Genomic DNA, 8924 nt, shown 5'->3' with positions numbered 1-8924 from the left:
TTGGACCAGGTGACCCTTAATCCTCCCTTAGTTATGCTGCAATAGACGTAGGCTACTGGGGGATTCCCATGATGCATTGAGTTTCTCCTTTCAGTCACCTTTCTCACTCACTATGTGTTAATAGGCATCTCTGCATTGAATCATATCTGTTATTAACCTCTGTCTCTCTTCCACAGCATGTCTTCATCCTGTTTTTCAACTCTCACCCCAACCAGTCGCAGCAGGTGGCCCCGCCCCTCCCTGAGCCTGGTTCTGCCGGAGGTTTCTTCCTATTAAAAGGGAGACACGCAGCTTGTGGGGATAGGTTAATCGGATAATCCAAATTGCCACTAGGTGTGAATGTGTGAGTGAATGAGAGTGTGAATGGTTGTCTGTCCCTGTGTGTTGGCCCTGTGACAGACTGGCGACCTGTCCAGGGTGTACCCTGCCTCTCGCCCTATGGCAGCTGGGATAGGCTCCAGCGACCCTGAAAAGGATAAGCGAATGGATGGATGTTTGTCAGGTCTTCTCAATCCAAAAATTCTAAATAAATAATTCTAAATAATGTACTAAATTGTTTAAGTGAAGCTTGGCCCCTCAGCCATTTTGCTAGCTTAACTACAAGCAAAGCTAGCATCTTTTTTTATATAGTAACAACCTTTTGAAACCACCTATTATAAACCAGGCAAAGACCCCACAATCCAGGTAAAACCCAGACCCCTATGAGCAAGCACTTGGAGACAGTGGGAAGGAAAAACTCCCCTTTAACAGGAAGAAACCTCTGGCAGAAGGCTAAGGGAGAGGCAGCCATCTGCCACGACCGGTTGGGGTTGAGGGGAGGAAGACAGGACAGAAGACACAGTGTGGGCGAAAACCAGAAATTAATAAACAGCTTAATTAAAACACAGGCCTGAGGCGCTCTTTTGCTTTGCTCATATATATAGCAGAGACACGTACAACTAATTGATCTTATTCTGAATATCATCATGTTCACCACTAGTATATAGTCATGAAAAAACTTGCTTCTAAACACTAAACAACCGAATGATACTAAATATATATTTATATATATGTGTGTCTATGTGCTACATACAAACCTGTTAAGCTACCAGTATTACATCCAGTCATGAATGCACAGATTGCTGAGTATTTTCAGTGTGGCTTCAAAAACGATGAAATCCTTGTGTTATTAGCTGAATCAAATGCCGTTATTATCATCAAACGAAAAGCGCCAATTTTTTACGATCCGGTTTTTGAGTGCGCGTTACTCGTTTCTCGGCACCATATGCTTCCGGGTAACAAGAAAGTGACCTCATTCACCTAGATTACTGATTGGCAGAGCTAACTCGAAATTTCAAATTATGGATACTTGTTTATTTGTTTTTTTCAGTGGCTGAAAAAGGCTTCCATATACATAAATAATTACCAACGCTCACAAAATATTTAACATTAAAAATACAGTTTTAGATTAAATTTAGCAGTACTTGCTCTGGGGTTCACTCAGTCCTGAGCACCTGAAAATATCTTCAGGTTTACTGGAATGACCTGTTGTCTGATATTCAAACACTTTGTTTCCTATTCTTTTTCCTTATTCACTAGTGACTATAACAAAACTGTTGCAAATCCAAATGTCAGTGACCGTTAAGTTACGTACACGTGACGGACACTGAACATGCGAAACAAATGCACACAGATTTTTAGGGACAAGATGAAATTAATATGATTTGTAAAGCAAAAGAATTTGAATTCATAATAAATATTTATTTTTTAAAATGAAAGATGTTAATACCTGTGATGATGTTCGTGTTATATTTTATTCACCCGTTAAGCAGGAGACAGGGCGCATACAGACAAACACAATCATTATGACAAGATAACAAAATGGTTAATTATTTGCATTCCAAAACTAAAGCATTACACAAAAAAATCAAACCTGAGATACTACGACATGAGATTGTTACCAGTTATCACCAGCTGCCCCCGAATGATTTGTAGCACATCCCTTCAAACGATGTCCTGTTACGCCCCTATAAATAAAGTTAGGACTCATTTAAAGGAGTAATAAAAAACCCTGTGTATGCAATCCATGTTTGTGTAAGCCTGTTATCACACATCTTTTCACTGCCCCTTATCTGCTTGTTACTGTAGCAACAAGGAAATGCCAGTAGTTACCCAACCAGCTGGATGGACATAAAAAGCATAGCTTCTTGTTTGAGTTAAGAAGATATATTTTTGTACAAAGAAAAATAACAATGCCATGAAAACATTTGTCTTTATTGTAATCACTGTGATTAAAGTAAACGACGCTCTCTTCTTACTGTCATCATGTGTTCCCTTTTTTTCTGTTTCCCCAACAAACCATTTTGCCCGCTGAAAGGTAACAACCTGTTTGATGTGTCTTCTGCTTTCCCAGATATTATTTTGGAAACACAACAACTCAAAACTAAGTGGACAGTTGTGTGAATGTAAACAGTGGCTCTGGATTACGTTTGGAGATACAGTACTGTGAAAAAACCCCAGAGAAATTAGTGCACCAATTTATTTTAACACACAAAACACATGGATATACAGCAAAAAAGGCAAAAGCAGATACATTTCCAACAAGCTTGAAAGTCAATAACTGGTGTGACTACCTTTATTCTCCAACACATCCTGAGCTCTCTTAAGCAGTTTTCTTATTGTTTCTTTAAGTAGTCTTCAGGAATAGTTCTCCAGGCTTCCTGATGGACATTCCAAGCTCTTGAGAATTGGATGCTTTCAGAGATGATGTGCCAAGGTGAATAAAAATTGGCAGTTTCCTGTGTTCATAATTCCATCAGTTTTAACAAGTTCCCCAGCATCCCTGGCTGAAATGCAGCCCAAAACCATGACAGATCCTCCACTTGGTTTAAAGATGTCTGTACCTCTCTCCTGACCTTCCCTGAACATACTGATGATGGTTTCTATTTTTGAAATTTGGTTTCATTACTCCTTTAGACTTGTTGGTGCTGATTTTCAGTCCAGTTCTTGAGTAATTTGGCATACCTCAGCCTTTTCTCCCTGTCTTCCTGACAGACACACTTCCACTGAGACCTTTACAGAGGCTTCAGTGAACAGTAGATGTGTCCGCCAGAGGACCAGATGCATCTTTCAGGTTCTGTTTCAGGTCTTTGTGGGATGGTTTTTCTAGTTTTTGTTTTCTTAACTTTGAGACACTGTTCCTCTGCTGTAGCTCAGTTAGCTCAAGGTTTTAAGGACTCCATGCCTAAATATCACCAGTTGTCAGCTAATGGTTCTTTGGGAATCAGTTCACGGTGCTTTGGTTGGTACGTCTAACAAAAGGCATAGAGATGTAAAATTAGGGTCTTTGCTAAAATTGTTGTTATGTGTAGACACAACACTGGTTCATCCACTGAGTAAGGTGTGGGGGGCGGGGTTGGCTTGAATGATTCATCAATAATCACATAAACAAACAGAAAATCAAGTAATCAAGTAATCAAGGACTGAACTGAAAAGGAGTGAAAAATCAGCCAATGTCCAAAGAGAAATGTTGAAACATTGCTCAAGCCCGCTTTGAAGAAAAATTTAAAGAAATAAGCAGTGGCTCAAGACTCGCACAGTACTGTAAAACGTAAAATTCTCTTGGATTCGGTAAAACCGTTGCAGCTTTTATTTTAATATTCAAGAAGGATCATATAGCAGGTGAGTGCGATTAAGTTCTACATTTATGGACTTGTTCATGTGTTTCCTTATTTGGAGTTTTGTTAAGAAAAAAAATCTAACACGAGGCCATTCTTACATTTAATATCAAGTAAAACCTGTAATACTTTAATCAAAATGTTTCACGTGACACCAAGTAGTTGATAGTAGCAGCCTATATCTTATCCAGTGAATCTGTAGTTTGCAGTTGTGCTATAATGGACTGTATCGGGTGTAAACCTGAATACTTTTCATCATGCACTTTGTTCCAGAATCCACCTCAAACACAACACACCACCTGCACAATTTATTCACTTCCTTTGGGGGAAAACTTGAACGGTAAAAGCTTTTCAAAGGATGGATTGTATTCCTCTGCATGATATTGTTGAGACGTTTTTGTTGTACCGGCTCCCTGAGCAGTTCAGCTATTTATTGTGATTTGATTGGCGACCACTGAGGTAGGCATGACAGGACTTCTAGTACGTTCTCAGTATGCGGGAACGTGTTGGACATTTCCACTTGTATGTTACGTTGCTGACAGCCACACCCTCGTTCTCATTTCCAGTGAAATTCATTGTCAGCTTTTAATGCCTGCTGGTAACTAAACGGAAAGCATTCCATGCATGTTTATGCTACAGCTATGACCTTGCATGAACATGAACATACAACATTTCTGCATGCTGGCAACATGCAGGTTATTGAGTATCTTGTCACTGAATGTATCCAGGATAACAGCCTTAAAAGCATGCAGATTGTGGACAACTGCACTGTTAGAGCTGTTGTTTAATTACACCTGAGAATATTGGATCAATGTGTAATCTGAGAGTTATTTTTAGGAATAAGTTAAACAACAACAAATATATATATATATATAACAAGAAAAAAATATCTGCAGGATTTTACTGTGAGATTTTTTCTTCCTTCTCTGGCTGCAATGCCAACTCATAACACAACAGCTGCAGAGACTCTTTTTGTTAAAGCATGTTTGGAATATGAGTTTTTTTCCCCCCTCTTCTCTCTACAACAGCTTATGATTTATGACACATAATAAAAGGAAAACATCTATCCAATGAAAACAGGGAACAAAGAGTACAATGCTGTTTCTGCACTGGAGGTATTAAAAAAACAACAACGAGGTTAATATGCAACCTCTGTTAATTTCAGATAACAGATAACAACATTCAAGCAATATATATAACTTTTTCTGACTGAAGCAACAAGTGGCCTCGATGATAATTAAAGGATTGTGGTGCATTTAAACGTGGTGGGCTCTGAGTTCAAGAAGTCAAAGCTTCAAAAACATAATTTCTTAGGAAAATAGGAAAATAAATCCATTTTCTTATCCCCTTATCCAATTCAGGATCGCAAAGGCAGGGGGCTGCACCCGGGACAGGTTTTCAGGCCCAAACACAAATCCTACCATTCTGAACAAGCAATCTTTTCTTGTTAACAGCAACAAGCAGCTTAGTGTTATATATCTTAAATTAATCTGTAAAGTTAGCTTATCTTCATGTGAGCAAAGCCTTATAGCTTAATAATGAAACAGCTAGCATTTAAATCTGAACTGCACTGGCATGGCTCAGTCAACAACTTGTTCCAAACCTCAGACTCGTGCAAACGCACACACTTCAAGTTTAGGCATCGCCATCTTAGTGTTTTGAAGAGGTATAACCATCACTGGAAGAAAGAATGGTGCTAGCGTGTGTTAGCTTACTTGGCTATCAAGCTGTAGCCACAATAGACTTTGATAGCAACTGTGATGCTAATTTTGGTTAGTGGAAAAGAGACTAAAAACAGAATGTGGCCCAATAACTAACAAAACCAGTGAACCCCCAAAATCAGAGATGTCAAACTTTTTTACATCACTGGCTACTTTGACTTGAAGTAGGCCAGAGCTGTGAACCGCCACGTTTCTTTCACTGTTTAACTGCACACTGGATCCCTGAGATATCTTCAAGGATGACAAAATAAGTGCAATTTCAACAGTATGTGTCAGTTTCTCTACACAATAGAGAGATGAAATGAAGGAAATCTGTCTATAGAAATAGTTTATAGAAAAAAAACCCGGCAACTTTTGTGTATCTAACTGTTTGTCTATTACTTACTTTAGTGAAGTATGAATGGCCATGGGGGAGTCCTTCAGAAGTACAAGATCTATGTCCTCCTTCATATTTTCCAGTGGGTGGGATTGGAGTCTTTGGCGGGCCGATTTTGGCCTCAGAGCATAAGACATAAGGTTCAATCTTAAGGTAGCCAAGCTCTAAAGTATACTCTGTTCTCACAATTTACCTGAGGAGCCTAATTCTTTGTAAACAGATTTTAGAGAAGCATAAACTAATTAGGCAAATGTTTACTGCGGTCAACAGAAAGCAATCATTTTCATTTAATTAGGCAGGTTTGTTACAGATTGCGTTTCATGGTCTGCTTGAGATATTTCTTAGGTTTTAGGATAAATGATCTGTGTCTTATTGCAATTTATCATTCAGTCATTGCATAACCACAAAAGTTGCACCCTAAGGGCCATTAGGAAGAATCCTAGTTAAAAGTATTTCATGCATTGGCTTCACTTTTCAAACTCGGGCTGGAGGCTGAATCCATATTTTATCTGCAGTAGTAACAGCATAACACATAGCAAGTGGTCTGTGATGCTGTGCTGTGATGTGTTATGCACTCTTGCAGGGGAAATCGTACCTTCTCCACAGATGTAAGATCCACAGAGTAAGACCAGATGTTCAGAGGGCAGTTGGAAAGGGAAGACAGCTGAGCCATGCTTCCTATTACGTGCCAATGTACCATCAAAATTATTTTGAGGAGGTTATTACAACCTAACATTTGCATAACGTTGCTCCAAACGTTTTAACTGCCACTCGGGAAAGAACTTGTATGGCACAGCAGCGCAGTGTCTGCATTTCTGAGGGGCTCAGTGGGAAATTTACGTGGTTCGGTTTGTGCCTGACAACTATAAAATACACCGTATGCTTAGTTGTGTGCTTAGTTTCAGGAATGCTGGTGCAAAACATCAAAAAAATGGGAGTGTCATTCTCTCGGAGCAGATGTTCTGTTTTTAATCATCCACTAAAGCGTTTGATGCTTCAGTACTTGGAGTACTGCACACTCACCAAATGCCACTGTGTTTTCTTTGTCAACATGTTTTGAGGGGAAAAAAATGACTGCAGTTTCTGACTTTATTACTTTATTATCGGTTACATCTGTAAAGGTGGACCCACATGGGGTGGTAATCTTTCTACTACTCTGATATGTCACAGGTCATAACACGATATACTTCAATGCACACCCAACGTAACAGATTGAGTAGATTTGAATAACTAGATAAGTCATATATATATATATATATATATATATATATATATATATATATATATATATATATATATATATATATATATATATATATATATATATATATATATATATATATATATATATACACATATATGAGTCATACAACTCGTAACACTTCGTTTATTGCACTCATTGACATTTTATTCACTATCAGATATATAACCGAGATATGACTGTATAACAAGGCCATTGCTTCTTCTACTTAGCCGGCTAGCCTTTAATTTGCAGCTGTTGTCGGCAATTGTCTTTACATTTGTTAGACTACCGGAAAAGCTCATGCTTTGGTCTTCATCCAGTGCAACAGCTTTCATGCGACACTGGCTTCTAAACAACGATGCATCGATGTACATTTGCATTAGCAAAGTAGGATCACAAAAGTTGGTCCATAATGTAATGGTGTACATATTTACCTAACAAGCAACAGATCCCTGGTTTTATGCTCACTAGCAGAAATAAATCTCTTTGGTCTTGTGTCAGGAAAAATCTGCCAAATCAAATATGTGGAGCTGCCTGCTGTGAACAAGGGAGCAGCAGAAATAAACTGCTTTTTCATCTTCTATAATGATCATAAAAGTAGCAAATACTATTGAAACTGGCTTTTATCATTATAAGATGCAGATATGCAGATGAGATATGCTATGAAATATGCGTAGCAGTTTCCAAGCTTGGAGATGGGAATAGGAGAGACACCAAAAGTGTAGATGTCTCTCAGTTCCCCATTTGATCTGTGGAAACAGTTAATATACAGCAGGCGGAATACTGCCCTCAGCATAGAGACCAGGAAACATTCAATCTGTCTCTGACTAAAAGCTCAAGGTAAATTGCCATCATTACGCTGAAATCTTTTGTGGACTGAAATGAGATACAATACGGCTACCAGTTAATAAGATCAATAAGCTTCTGGTAATGTAAAGCTCTTTCTCCAGAAATTCATTCCTTATGCTAAGCTAACAGCTTTTTCGCCACTAGCCTTATATTTTACACCGTCTGACTCTCTCATCTCCATCCTCTGCTTTAGTGTACTTGTCTACTTTTGTGTTTAGCAAACAATTATTAGAGTTGCAGCCTGGAGGGTTCTATTTTTCTTGCAGTGATTTTATGAGTTCCCTGTTTCTAAGCGACAGAATAAAAACCATTTCAGCTTGATTTGCATCGCCGCAGAAGTCTAAATGAGGTCCATAAGATCCGAGGAAATCATAGCATGTTGAGGAATTGGATCCCGGCAGCCAAAAACCTCAATGAAGCCAAAGCTGACCAAAAGAATTCAACTTGTGCTGCATGAAGTTTGTTGTCCAACGTTGTGGAACATATTGGCACATTTCATAGTGTTTAGCCCAAAATTTTATCTGCAGTTTCAAATCAGATTAAATGTAATTATAACAGACATTGTAATGCTTATTGTTGCATCACTGCTTTCTTTTAGAGAGTACTGCTTGACCTGAAAACCGTTGACTTTTTGATGTGGCCGCCGTGGATATAGTACATCGTGTACACATTGACATATATTCAAAGCAATCCATCTGTTTTCATTGGTCTGTGAAGTAGCTGCCAGGTGCTGTTATTGTTGCTTTTACAGGTGTAGTCATATGAACCTTAAAAATGTTTAATCTGCTGCTCATTTGACTGCTACTATGCGCTCAGTGGCGGATTGTTTATTATGTTGTAAACATGCTGTAATAAGCCTTTGCTAAGAGGCCGCTGTGTTTCTGAATGATATGTGCTCTGTTCCCTTTGTGTAAGCTCGGGCTCAAATTCCCACCTTTCAAGGTCGGGTTATACACCTAAGTGGTAAACCCAGTTTGAGGAACGCGAGCTGAAACATGATACCATGCACAATGTGCAGCCGGTGTACCCTGGAGTATTGATAGGAAGATTTCTGTGAAAAATGCATTAGTTATTGCAGA

This window comes from Rhamphochromis longiceps, linkage group LG18, assembly GCF_057381845.1.
Source record: "Rhamphochromis longiceps isolate RC_006_pf linkage group LG18, R_longiceps_female_GT1.1, whole genome shotgun sequence".
Classification (NCBI taxonomy): Eukaryota; Metazoa; Chordata; class Actinopteri; order Cichliformes; family Cichlidae; genus Rhamphochromis; species Rhamphochromis longiceps.
The sequence above is the reverse complement of the archived record's forward strand: the minus strand, read 5'-3'. Positions refer to the sequence as shown.